We start from the raw sequence: 14,457 nt of genomic DNA on the forward strand, positions 1-14,457 counted from the left end.
GAGTCTCACAATTTCACCCTCGGTAGAGTGCTGTGGTGTCACAGCTCACAGCAACCTCAAACTCTTGGGCTTAAGAGATTCTCTTGCCTCAGCCTCACGAGTAGCTGGGACTGTAGGCACCTGTCACAATGCCCAGCTATTTTTTTGTTGCAGTTATCATTGTTGTTTAGCTGGCCTGGGAAGGGTTGGAGCCAGCCAGCCCTGGTATATGTGGCTGGTGCCCTAGCCGCTGAGCTACAGGTGCCAAGCCGGCACTGCAGATACAAAATTGACTGTCGCTGCAGGGCTCCAAGGCAAGGGTTGGATGCAGAACTGTCTCTTCAGTACAGTGCAGTAGCTGTTGATGATGGGAGCCAGAGGAAGGGGCCTTGTTGCTAGAAGTGGGAAAGGAGTCAGTGAAGACTTTTGGTGGGGAAGATTCCAGAGCCAAAGGGGTTCGAGTTAGGTAGACAGAGGGAAGGCAAAGAAGGAACATTTTCATCAGAGAGGACAATATCATGTTTATAGGGATATTGCAGGTTGTTTCATATTACTAGAATTCCTTAAGTTTATTTATTAATCATAGCTGTGAGAATTCTTTAAGTTTATTTGCTCATCTAGTGTCAGGCTGGGCACTATTCAGAGGGTGGATGAAATCACATCTAAACAGAGGCTACATTAGATAATAATCTCTGTCAGGGGTTAGTGACCAGAATTGCCAGAAGACCTGCTATTTCCTGAAGGGCAGCAAAGGGCAGTAGTAGAGTACAGAGCTGCCCTTCTGGGTTCGAATTCTGGTACCTTCACTTGGTCACTAGTTGTTTTGGGCAAGTGAATGCCTCAGGTCTATATACTTAGGTTGTCAGTTCATCATGGTGGTAGCAGTGCCGTCTCAGGGCTGCTGTAAGGTTGGGATGGGTCCTCACTCTTGCTGAGGACCTATTCATACATGCTGGGGAATGTGTACAGCCATCTGGAAGATATCGTCCCCTTGTCCTTCCCTTTCTCCAGGAGAGTCGATGTCCTTCAGCTCTTTCTAAATGTTCCTTGCTCACAGATCCTTGTCCTGGATCCCCAGATGAGCTTTGGTTTTACTTCCTGTGCTGTGTTGGCCCTTCTCCACCATACTCATCCTCACGCTGGGGATGGCTTATTCTCTGTTACTTCCTCCAGAATACCTGTAACCACTATGTTGGGGAGGTATATCTTGGACTTACTGATTTGAAATACTTGGGACGAGAAATGTTACAGATTTTGGATTTTTTTGGATATTGGATTTATTGGATTTTGGAATATTTGCATTATTTTTATTTATTTATTTTTTGTTGTTGCAGTTTTTGGCCAGGGCTGGGTTTGAACCCACCAACTCTGGCATATGGGGCTGGCGCCCTACTCCTTGAGCCACAGGAGCTGCCCGGAATATTTGCATTATTAATCAGCTATCTTGGGGACCCAAGTCTAAACATAGTATTAATTTATATTTGTAAATGTAGTATATGTTACAAAACAAGCCTGAAGGTAATTTTTATGCAATATTTTTAATAATTTTGTTCATGAAACAAAGTTTTGACTGTATTTTGACCACAACTCATCATATGAGGTCAGGTGGGGAATTTTCCAATTGTGGTATCATGTTGGTGCTCAGAATGTTTCAGATTTTGGAGCATTTTGGATTTTGGATGTTTGGGTTAGGGGTGCTCAACTTGTATTTTCTTTTGCATATAGCACGTGGTTCACTAAATGTATTGAGTAAATGAGTGAAAATGAAAGGTTACCTAGTAAGCATGCTACTATTTCAAAGGTCTCTTTTTCTGAATTTGATTATATGGTCAGTGGTTTAATATTTCAAGTGCTCTGACTATATAATAGTTATTACCATACTGTGAAGGTAGCTGGGTTTTCACAGTGATTGCTGCCACAGAGGAACTGGAAGTGCATGTTGTACTTGAATTTTTTGGAATGAAAACCATGGTTCATTCCTAGGAGCTTCTCAGCAGGGGCTTTGAAGCTGGTGCTAAGCAGCAGATGTACAGATTCTCATGGGGAGTACTTGAGCTCTAAAGATGTTGTGTCACAGTGCACATTTCACTCATCTCAGCATTCTTACCTAGCACAATCAGTTGTCACAGCCATCCTCTAAAAGCCACAAACCAGGCAACCTTTAGGAAGCAGGCTGGAAATCTAGAAATACCTCTGGGTGTTTGCAACGTTTTTTTTTTTTTTTTTAAGATTCTTAAAAATCTTTGACAGCTTCCTGTGCCAGGGATTTTCTCTCCAGCGCTTTGCTTATGAGCTTGGTAGCTTTCAGAAAGACTGCAATGCAGCGGTTACCAGAGTCCCTGTTAATATGGAAACAACCCGTGGTGAAGTCTTTTGCTCCCCTTCACAACTGCTGACTGTTGTCTGCAATCTGAAGAAGGAGATAATGAAGGTAATATTCCTGTGGACCTGGCGGTAAAAGTGATTAGAATGTAAGCAATTTTGTGAACGCTGTGGCTAGCACAGGCATGTCCTGCAGCAGTTCTGTTAAGTTACTGATGCAGTGGGCTTTCTGGGAATGTGGAATTGAAGATGCCATTGCAGTTTGTGCACAATGATTTTGTTTCTGTCTCTCTGTTTAGATGGTGGATTATAAGAAGGTAAGGGACTTTAAAAATCATGCATATATGTCTCTGAAATGTTTATGAACATCCCTGGTCAAGATAAAGCATTATGATTGAATAGATCTCATCTCAACCTAAGAAATAAAACTTTATTCCTTGTTAATGACAGTTTTGACATGTGAAGAGATACCTTAATTTAGTGTTAACAAATGTCCTCTGAATGAATTGTTGAAGATGTTCCTTGAAGAAATCTGCTTTTTCTTTGACTTGCTAAGCATAGTTGAATTTCAGAGATATAGATAATGGATGTAATGTATTTGTTTCTTTAACTTAAGCAACAGTAGTTCATTAATCACAGTGGAACGTGTGGAACGTTCTGTTTTACAACATCTCACCCATATGATTGTAGATGATGAAGTCTGATTTCCTTAGTTATATTTTGTCTTCAGAGGAGCATTTTCAGTGGAGCTTTTGCTGATCCATGGGGTGAGGTGGGTACTACTTCCAGCTGGTCCTCTTTATTTATGTTAGAGGGAGGCCAAGAGTCTGAACCGAGATTTATTTTGCAATGAATTGGTGGCCCCACACTGTATTAAATGCATTATGGGTGGTATTTATATGTCTAATACCAAGAAAGATAATGTCGGGGTTACCATGGCAACTGCTTGCATTCTGAAAAGCTTATGAATGGGTACTGAACCTTCTGGCGTTTTAAGTGAGATTTTCCAACTGAGAGCCTGCATTCATGATTAGTGTAAATAAATTCTGCTTTCCATGTGAAGCACATCCTTTCTCTTCATCTTTCAGAGTTGTCCATTCAGCTCAGTTCTTTCTCTGGTGACAGCTGCGTTGGTCTCTTGGTTCTTGGCAACACATTATGAGATGTTGAGAGATGGTTTTCAACTTTAGGCTGGTGACCTAACCTGTGTATGTTTAATGTACTGGTGCCTCAGTCTGTGGGCTGTGAGGAATGGTGTGGGCATATCCACACCTCCTAAAGGCTGGCAATATGTGGCATCCGCAAAAGCTTAATTGCTGGTGTGGTCCTGGTAGAGCTTTCTATCCATCTAAAGAGCTTCTTTCCAGTAACACACCCCAGGGCTTTCTTTAAGAGAGCCCTGACTCTCTTAAAGACTGACTTCCTGTGGGGAAGGGGGGGGGACATCCTTGCCTGTTTCAGGATATAATGGCAGTTGGTTTGGGGTAAGTTAGACCCATGTTCAAAAATCAAACTTAAGGCTTGGCGCCTGTGGCTCAAGAGGCTAAGGTGCCAGCCATATACACCTGAGCTGGTGGGTTCAAATACAGCCCGGGCTCGCCAAACAGTAACGGCTGCAACCAAAAAAATAGCTGGGCGTTGTGGCAGGCACCTGTAATCCCAGCTACATGGGAGGCAGTGGCAGGAGAATTGCTTGAGCCTAGGAGTTGGAGGTTGCTGTGAGCTGTGATGCCACAGCACTCTACCCAGGGCGACAGCTTGAGGCTCTGTCTCAAAAAAAAAAAAAAAATCGAACTTGTGAAATAGTAAATGAGGGCTCATTGCCTTTGTTACCAGAGGATCTTTTGCTGTTTCTTAGAAATATACATGTAGTATACTTTTTTTGAAAACTAGTTACCCTTGTGCATTTAAATTTAAACTATATTGATATCTTGATTGCACAGGACTGACACTACTGTTTGTTATTCCAGGGGATTTGAGGTCTGAGGTTTAGAGCCAGGGAGGAGCTATTGAAGCAACCCCAGGGATGATGTTGGCATTGGCTGCTAAGGACGTAGCTCCTGAGAGAGGGCTTGGCTGGGCTCTGGGAGAACTCTTCTCACTCATGTAGAATTCATTCTCTGTTTAATAAACATTCAGATAATAGAGCTTAAACTTGAGGGTAGACTAGCTCTCAGGCACACATCAGTGGCCACAACCTGTGGCTCATCTGTAGGTGAGAATCCTTGTCTTAATTCAATCCCTTTATTTTACAGATGAGGAAAATGAGGCCCAAAGAAGTTATGCCACTGGGTTAAGGTCCCAAAGCAGGTCAGAACCAGATCTAGGATCAGAAACCTGGCTCCTGGCTCTCTATTCTTCTAAGGATGCTTTCCTGACAAAAGAGGTTTGCTCTCAGTTCTTTGTTTTTTGCTTTCTTTTGATCAGAAAGAGGCTTAACAATAGGCCTCTTAGAACTCTCTGATTTAGAATTTTAAAAATTGCTACCTTCTCTTCCTTCTTTATTTGTTGAACTTCTCTACTTAATGTGCTGGAGATATCTGTGGGAGGGACAAAGGGCATGACCTTTCTCCTTATGCCACATGCTATGATGAGGGACTGGTACAGATCTGAACCTTCAGCCTGGAGTGACAAGATAAATTCTGACTTACCACCACATTTCTGCCTGGGTCTGGTATTCTGTAGTCTTACAGAGAGGCTGCAGTGCTCAGTTATCACTTGGCAGTGATTCTGAATCACTACCTTATTAAATCAAGGTCATGACGCTATATTTACTAAGGCAGGACAGCATAGTAATTTAGGCTCTACTTATCAATCACAGGTTTCTTACTATAAGTAATAAGAGCTACACCTCACAAGGGTTGAAATACTAATTTTTTTTTTTTAGTCAGATTCCATTTAACCCTGGTTTTTAATTTTCCAGTCTTCAAAGAACTTTGAGATGCTGTTATAGCACTCACTTAGGGTGACAGATTATATTTTCCTAAAGAGACTTTGTGATAACTCCCATTTTTCTTTTTTTTTTAAATTACATTTTATTTTATTTATTTATTTGCAGTTTTTGGCTGGGGCTGGGTTTGAACCCGCCACCTCCAGCATATGGGGCCGATGCCCTACTCCTTGAGCCACAGGTGCCACCAACTCCCATTTTTCATATTCTTCCATGAACTATATGATGAAGAGGTAAGGTTTTCTGTCTCTTTTCTGTGAACTTATGCTGGGTGTGTGATCTGCCTCACCAGTGATCTGGTAGAGGGGTGCTATGTGACTCCTAGCTAGGTCTTAACAGGGGCATGGTTTTTGCCTGGCTTTTTGGGATACTCAATTTGGGAGAAAGCCAGCTACCATGCTATGAGGAAGCCCACCTAGCCCACACAGAGAGACCACATAGCAAGGCCATTGAAAAGCCATCCCTATGTCCCTAGTTAACAGCCACCTTGCATGTGAGATTGTGGCTTTCCTCCCTTCTGACCAAGGCCTGGACACTACAGAACAGAGACAAGCCATCCCTGCTATACATGTACCCAGCCCACAAAAACTATAAGTGTGACAAATGGTAGTGTACTCCAGTATGTTTTGGGGTACTTTATAATGTAGCCCAGTTATTAGTATCCTCCCTGTTTTCATTTACCAATGTTGAATATGGTATTTTATTACATGCCTTGAGATAGAAAGCAGAAGATATTAGTACCTTTTGTTGATAATCAGACTTTAAAATAATTTAAACTTTGAGATAATTCGCCTATCATAACTCTATCCCATTGTAGTGTGTAATTCAGTGTCTTTAGTATATTCACAATTGTGTACCATCACTACTTCTTTTTTTTTTTTTTTAAGAGAGTCTCACTTTATTGCCCTTGGCAGAGTGCTGTGGCGTCACACAGCAACCTCCAAATGCTGGGCTTAGGCCATTCTCTTGCCTCAGACTCCTGACTAGCTGGGCTTACAGGCGCCCACCACAACGCTCAGCTATTTTTTTTGTTGCAGTTTGGCCTCAGTATATGGGGCTGGCACCCTACTCACTGAGCCACAGGCACCGCCCAACATCACTGCCTCTTAATTCCAGGACATTTTATCATCCCAAAATGATAACCTTAACCTAACTTTTGCTTAATCTAATTTATTCGACAAATAGTAATAAAACATTAGGATTACTATACATTATATAGAAATGTGGTGCTGTTGTGTAGCACCCTGTCAGTACATGGCCAATGTTTGTTGGATCTATGAATTCAGATTGAAGAGCACAGTTGGTAATCTAACAGGTTGAAGTTGGGTTTGGCTGCAACCCTTCTGAAGCATCTGTTACACGGGACAAGGATTCATGGTAAGTCTTTGATAAGAGTAGAGCTTTAAGTTGGGTTTTCATGGAGAAAGAGATGATGAAAAGTTTGAAGGGACAGAGGCTGTGCTATAAATATGAGGCCATCTTTGGCAGATCTCGCTGTTGGATAGGACTGGAGTACAAAGGGCTTTGGTGAGCGTTGGTGAGTTCAGGTGCATTCAGGCAAGGGAAGAACCTGTCTACATGTTCTTCTCTGTTATACATAATGTACTTTGCATATGCTCTTTCATCCCCACATTGGCACATGCAGAAGTTGGCATGATGGGTAGAAGCAAAGGCAGGGCCCCCAGTCAGTCCCTAGTTAGGAGCTAGATTAGTGGTCAATACACTGTTTTTTTAAAGGGCCAGAAAGTAAATGTACTGATGTACTGTTGAAAATGATATGTAAATGAATAGGCAGAGTGTGGTAAAACGTTAGTTACAAAAAAGTGGCCAATGGTTTGCCTGCCCTTAGCCTAAATAAATATATCTGTGTTACCTGCCAACACAGGTACCACTTGTGCTGCCTGTATCCTGCTCAGTATTACTTGTACTGACTGACAGGATGTAGGCTGGTGGTACACTTTTTTTTTTTTTTTTTTGCAGTTTTGGCCAGGGCTGTGCTTGAACCTGCCACCCCTGGTATATGGGGCTGGTGCCCTACTCCTTGAGCCTCAGGTGCTGCCTGTGGTATACCCTCTTTCTATAGCACTTAATCCCTGGTTGTCCTCCTATACTGAGAGCTCTGTGTAGGGCAGGAAGCACATTTCCTGTTACTCTTTGGTTTAGCATGCAACAGAGTAAATGTCTAAATAACTTTGGAGCCCCTGGAAAGTGCTAGGGCTATTGGAGATTCAGAGATGGTTGGCAAAAATGACAAGGAATAAGGCCAATGAGTTAATTCAGTAGCATCTGGATCCTGTTGCTCATGTGGGCACATGATAATATGTGTGAAAATCTAGAACTCTGAGGAGATGATTAAGAATTAATTTTCAGAAGTTTCTCTTTGGTCCTGTGTAGAGAGCCTAGGGCAAATATGTTGTTATACTTATGTGAGAGGGAATTAAATTAACTCTCTTGAAAGAGAACTGCATCAAAAGAGTCTTAGAAGTAACCTTTCATGGCTCAGTGCCCAGGGCACCAACCACATACACTGGAGCTGGAGGGTTTGAACCCAGCCTGGGCCTGCCAAACAACAATGACAGCTACAACCAAAAAATAGCCAGGTTGTTTTGGCGGGCACCTATAGTCCCAGCTACTTGGGAGGCTGAGGCAAGAGAATCGCTTAAGCCCAAGAGTTTGAGGTTGCTGTCAGCTGTGACGCCACTACACTTAACTGAGGGCCACATAGTGAGACTCGGTTTCAAACAGAAAAGAAGTAACCTTTCATATGGAGAAGGATTTTTGGTTTTAAATCTTGGAGGGCACTGAGTTTTGTTAATACGAGGAATCCAGGCTTAGAAGCCATAACTAGGGGACTAATTTACCTAGGTCTCTAAAGCATGTGTCTCTCAAGCAAGTGTTGAATCTTGTAGGGTAATCTATTTAAAACCCCAAAGGAAAAAACTTAACATATTATTTAACTTCTGTTGAAAGTAAAGATGAGAGATATTAACTAATTTATGATAAGTGAAACAGTCCTTGGTATTAGAAGCCTGTGATAACACTAAAAATGAATTCAGTAGCATCATCTCATTTAAATTGTTTTTTTGATGTAGAAGACTAAAAATTATATTAATGGAGGGAGGACAGTATCTTGACTTGTCAAAAAAGGAGGTATTCAATTAAAAATGACAATTTTTGCACTTAGATAAGCCTTGTATATATTACAGAATGTCATTTCACAGACCAATTCATTAATTAGGAATCTTGGCAAGGGTCTTAGGACTCACAGATTGGGGTAATCATCCCTTTTATGTATTACTCTGGCAGCCTTTGTTCAGTTGCCTCTGTTCAGCTGTAGAATACCTACATAACAAGGTGACTTCCGTTTTCTGAGCAACTTCCATTGTAGTATTGAAACTGTCTCTGAGCTCTACAGACTGAGTTAAAACATTTTTTAAAGCTTAAGATGGGCCTTGGGTTTGCTACATCATGAGGAGATGTCTCTTCACTGTTGTAGATTATTGAAGACACCACTTGTGAAAGGCTAGCTAGAACTTCAGTTGGAGCCCACGTCCTTGCAGCTTTCATGTTCAGCTTTCTCTTGTGCACCTGGCCTGCCCTGCATTACACACTGGGCCAGGACTGTCTGCTTTCCTTTTATGGGATGGTCTTCTTTCTCCCATCCCTCACCCTGGGTCCCCACTGTCTAGAATATAGGAGTCTTTCTTGGCTTAGAACTTTAGTTCAGAACCTAAAGTTCTTAAAAAATTGATTCCTTTTTTGTTTGCTTGGGATTTTGAAAATTTTTAATAGTTCTGGCTTTTTCTTTTGTTTTTGAGACAAAGTCTCATTCTCTTACCCCAGGCTAGACTGTTTTGGTGTTAACCTAGCTGTCAGCAACCTCAAACTCCTGGGTTCAAGCAATTGTCCTGTCTGAGCCTCCCCAGTAGCTGGAATTATAGGTGGCCCACTACAATGCCCAGCTAATTTTTCTATTTTTGGTAGAGACAGGGTCTTGCTCTTCCTCAGGCTAATCTCCCACTCCTGAGCTCAAGGGGCCCTCCTACTTCGGCCTCCCAGAGTGCTAGGCCAATGCTGCATAGTTTTATCATTCACCATCATAGGTGGTTTGGCTTAGCAGTTCCCAGAGATGGGTTTCATGGAAGACAGTTTTTTTTTTCATGGACTGGGACAGGGGGAATGGTTTTGATATGAGTCTGCGAGTAGTTGATTTATTATGGTCTCTGTGCAGTCAGACTTCTCTACTAATGACAGTGTGTATTTGCAGCAGGTTCCCAGTGCTAGCATCACTACCTCAACTCTACCTCAGATCATTAGGCATTAGATTCTTACATGGAGTGCAGAACTTAGATCCCTCATACATGCACTTTACAGTAGGGTTTGCATTCCTATGAGAATGTAATGCTGCCCTTACTTTGACAGGAGGTAGAGCTCAGGCAGTGATGAATATGATGGGGAATGGCTGTAAATACAGATGAAGCTTCTTGGTAGCTCATCCACGTTACTTAACCTCCTGCTGTATAGCTCAGTTTCTTTTTTTTTGAAACAGAGCCTCAAGCTATCCCCCTAGGTAGAGTGCCATGGCATCACGCTCACAGCAACCTCCAACTCCTGAGCTCAAGCGAGTCTCCTGCCTTAGCCTCCCAAGTAGTTGGGACTACAGGTGCCTACCACAGCGCCTGGCCATTTTTTGGTTGCAGCCATCATTGTTGTTTGGCGGGCCCGGGCTGGGGATTCGAACCCACCACCTTAGGTGTATGTGGCTGGCGCCTTAGCTGCTTGAGCCACAGGCGCCGAGCCTATAGCTCAGTTTCTAACAGACCTGTACCAGTATCAGTCCATGACCAGCATGTCATTATTCATTTCTTCCTTTTAGATTTGCTTATCTAAAAATTCTGTCTATAGTGTATTAACTTAGTATTAACTTGTAATACACGCACACACACACACACACACACACACAAGTTTTGAAAAGTAGCTCCTGTGCCTTTTAATAAAGATAATTTTGAAATGTAATTTAATGCCTGGGAGTCATTTAATACTGAAGTTTAATTTTTTACTTGGAAAAGAAGTGTGAGAAGAAAAGTATCCCTTTCCTTCCAGTTTTCATGTTGACATATAAAATTGTATACATTTATCATGTACAATATATTTTGAAGTATAGTACATCCTCCACATTTGACTCCCTCCCTCACACTGGCCACCTACTTTTGACCTAATTTTCATAGACCACATATGTACCACATGTATTGTCAGTACCATACAGTAGGCCTAGTTCCTTATGTTGATCAGTTTGTTATAGTCCCTTGGGTGATCAACTTACAGGGGATTTAGTATACTGTGTATATATTTTATGGAATGGTTAAGTCTGACAAATTAGCAAGTACATTACCTGACATAGTTACCATTTTTGTGGTGAGCAGACTCAATGTCCATTTTCTTGACATACTCCAAGAAAAGTATATTTTAATGAGCACATTTTCTAAGCTCTGGCCAGCAGCTCATTCAATTCAGTTTAATATTTATCAAGCATTGTACACACACACACACAAATATAGCAGAAAGTTTACTTCCCTAAAATCATAATGGTTTTTTTTTTCTTCATATAATCTAAAAAAGGAGATGTTGCATTGATGTTTAGTACTAAGCCACTTTTTTTTTTTTTTTGAGACAGAATCTCACTCTTTCATCCTGGGTAGAGTGCTGTGGCATCATAGTTCATAGCAACCTCAAACTCCTGGGCTCAAGAGTTCCCTTGCCTCAGCTTTCTGAGTAGCTGGGACTATAAGTGCCCACAAGAATACCCAGCTAGTTTTTCTATTGTTAGTAGAAATTGGGTCTTGCTCTTGCTCTTGCTTAGGCTGGTCTCTGATCCATTTTTTAAACATTTTTTTCACCTATGCATTTACCTGTGTTTATAATTTTAAAGTCTGAGAATTAATAAAAAATAGTGGCATGGCACCTGTGGCTCAAGTGGCTAAGGCGCCAGCTATATACACTTAAGGTGGTGGGTTCAAATCCAGTCCAGGCCCACCAAACAACAACGATGGCTACAACCAAAAAATAGCTGGGCGTTAAGGCGGATGCCTGTTGTCCCAGCTACTTGGGAGGCTGAAGCAGGAGACTCACTTGAACCCAGGAGTTGGAGGTTGCTGTGAGCTGTGATGCCATGGCACTCTGCCCAGGGGGACAGCTTGAGGCTCCGTGTCAAAAAAACAAATTGTTTCAACTTATCCTTCAGATTGTAGCTTAAACATCTTCTCCTCAGGGAGAGCCCTACGTCCACATAAACGGGTGTATACCCTGCGCACTTGACTTCCATGGTTGTCCTGTCTCACACACTGCGCTCTGACACACTCTGCGCACATGTGATTGCTGGGAGTGTGTCCTCCTCCCTGTACACTGTCACCTTTGTGAAGACAAGACTTTTGTCTTTCTTGTCTCTTCTCCTTCCCAGAGCATGTTGGATGAATAAATTACACTGGACACGGGCACTTTCCTCCAAAGTAGTTGAATAATTTATGTCTACTTTTTCCTTTACAGACTTTCTCAGATGTTTTCTGATTCAACCAGGAAATCTCTTTTCCATTACCAATTTACTGTTTTTTCAAATTATTAAATACTTCTATTTTCTCCCTTTTCCAAGGAGTAGGAAACAACTAAGAGTAGATGACTTTTATTTTCTGAGTAGATCTCTCCTCCCCCTCTTCTCTCAAGTTCTTTCTCATTTCAGTGAACAAATATATTGTGACCTGGAAAGATTTTATGCTTTTACACGTCTCTAAATTAACATTGAGTTGGATGCCATTTAGGCAAGTTTGTGCTAGTGGGTCTGATGATTTTAGCAGTGGTATGGGGTCACATTTGATTATGAAGTAGATGTGTTCTAGAGGATTTGTGTAACATGAAGACTATTAAGTTCAAAGAAATGTTACACTAGATATCTTAAATTTTTTCTTTCTTTTTTTTCTTCTCTTTTTTGAGACAGAGTCTCACTCTGTTGCCCAGGCTGAAGTGTTTTGGCATCAGCCAAGTTGCCACAGAGGGAGGAATGGTTCTCTGGGTTCAAGCAATCTTCCTGACTCTGCCTCCTGAGTAGCTGGGACTACAGGCACTTGCCACAATGCTTGGCTAATTTTTTCCATTTTTAGTAGAGATGGGGGTCTCACTTTTGCTCAAGCTGATCTTGAACTTCTGAGCTCAATGAATCCTCTTGCCTTGGCCTCCCAGAGTGTGATTACAGGTGTGAGCTACTACACTGATATCTTAAATTTCCAGCATGACTCTTATCCAGCTGTAAAAATACATGTGATATTTTATGTTTTAGGCTTAAAGTAATTATGCAGTGATAATGGTAATGGATGTTTAATTATTATTTCAGATGGGTAGTACTTTTTTTTTTTTTTGAGACAGAGCCTCAAGCTGTCCCCCTGGGCAGAGTGCCGTGGCATTACAGCTCACAGCAACCTCCAACTCCTGGGCTCAAGTGAGTCTCCTGCCTCCGCCTCCCAAGTAGCTGGGACCACAGGCACCCGCCACAGTGCCCGGCTATTTTTTGGTTGCAGCCGTCATTGTTGTTTGGCGGGTCCGGGCTGGGGATTCGAACCCGCCACCTTAGGTGTACGTGGCTGGCGCCTTAGCTGGTTGAGCTATAGGCGCCGAGCCAGATGGGTAGTACTTTAAGGAAACTTATCACAATGCCAAAAGCAAAAACAACAAAATTCTCCCTTGTAATTATAGCTCCAAAACATGGTTTCTTGCCTCCAAGAATAGTTTTAAACATTACTAGCAGTGTGGGACAGAGGTTTCACTTTCCCTTGTTCTTTCCTACTCATTTAGATCCATTTGGACGATGCTTTTCAAAAGTAAGCTAAATAATTCTACTTAATTCTCAGAGTAGCTAGAAATAGAGCAATTAAATGATGTGACAAAGTTTATTTTAGCCTAGCCAAGATCTTACTATCTTTTCCTTAAAGTCAGAAATGGCCTTATTTGAGTTAGTTAAAGGTGTTCTTTCTGATGCATCTGGTTGTGAATGTCCTATATTAGTCCTAGGGACTAAATAAACTCTGGGTATGTCAGTGCTGAAATTGAAAACAATAATTAAAAAAAAAAGGTACTTGGTTTTAAAATGGGGCAAATTCCTCAAATTAGGCATTATTGATATTTTGGGAATTTTGAGGTGTGTGTTTTGCTTCTTGCTAAGCAATTAGATAATCTCACAAGATTTGAATTTATGGTGTTAGAGCCATTGAAAATACTGTAGCCAAGTTGCCACAGAGGGAGTACTGGTCCTCGAGACCCGAGTTCAATCTTGGTTAACTCTAACTTTAGGCAGATTGATAAATGTCATTATCTCAACAATTTACTCTCTGTCCAGCAGAGTTGGGCCATTGAATATCTTTTTAAGATAATTTGAGAGTACAAATGGCAGATCTGATTTAATAGCATAAATCTTTATTGATTTTTACCATACAAGTTAGTAAGCATGCCTCTGTTGAGGTAGTCACTGTCTGGGAACAGAGATAGTAGTTGAGAGTGTGGACCCTAGGAGCAGGCTATTCTGCGGCTTAGTAACATAGTTTCCTCATCTTCATAGTGGGCAAAAAAAAGAAAAACATTTATAGTTGTGAGGAATAAACTAAGAATAACTATGAGGAGTAAATTAATAACAATTACAACTAATACATATTAAATGCTTACTATGTAGCAGGCACTATTTTAAGTTCTGAGGATACAAACTTGAGTGACACATTTCTGTCTTCAGAAATCTCATACTCAGATGGGAGAGAGAGTACGAAGCAAGGTGAATATAGGGATTGATGTCCTTTAGGACCATGGCTTGAGGAGAGTCAGTTTCACCGTGAGGGAGTGTTAGAAAAGATACTGGAGTTAAATTCAACAAATAAGAAGTGCAGGCGTGCCTGGCTTTTTGCTAGGTGTTGGGACTATAGGATAAATTTAGCATGGTCCTTCCCTTAAGAGAGCATAAGGTTAGTGGAAAGCCGTGAGTCTAGTGGTAAATAGTAGTTTACCACTATTTGGATGAAATCTTGAGGATGAAGTGTCTGACAAGATGGAGGAGGAGGCTCGGCGCCTGTGGCTCAAGCAGCTAAGGTGCCAGCCACATACACCTAAGGTGGCGGGTTCAAATCCCCAGCCCAGGCCCGCCAAACAACAATGATGGCTGCAACCAAAAAATGGCC

The 14,457-nt window shown here is 41.7% G+C and overlaps 1 protein-coding gene across 6 annotated transcripts in view; it reads left to right on the top strand.

Annotated features, from left to right (window-relative positions):
* TRAF3 (TNF receptor associated factor 3) overlaps nt 1-14,457 on the top strand; it is a 128,704-nt gene that overhangs the window by 48,240 nt on the left and 66,007 nt on the right. For 2 of the 6 annotated variants that reach the window (XM_003799328.3, XM_003799329.3), the window contains exon 2: nt 4,557-4,687. The exons of 2 other annotated variants lie outside the window; for them this stretch is intronic. The gene's annotated coding sequence lies outside the window, so the exon portion shown is untranslated. Of the gene's footprint in view, nt 1-4,556; nt 4,688-14,457 lie in introns of those variants that run through there. 2 more of the 6 variants (XM_023518880.1, XM_023518882.1) reach the window with 1 other exon arrangement.

This window comes from Otolemur garnettii, unplaced genomic scaffold (assembly GCF_000181295.1).
Source record: "Otolemur garnettii isolate 467f Iridium unplaced genomic scaffold, OtoGar3 scaffold00149, whole genome shotgun sequence".
Taxonomy (NCBI): domain Eukaryota; kingdom Metazoa; phylum Chordata; class Mammalia; order Primates; family Galagidae; genus Otolemur; species Otolemur garnettii.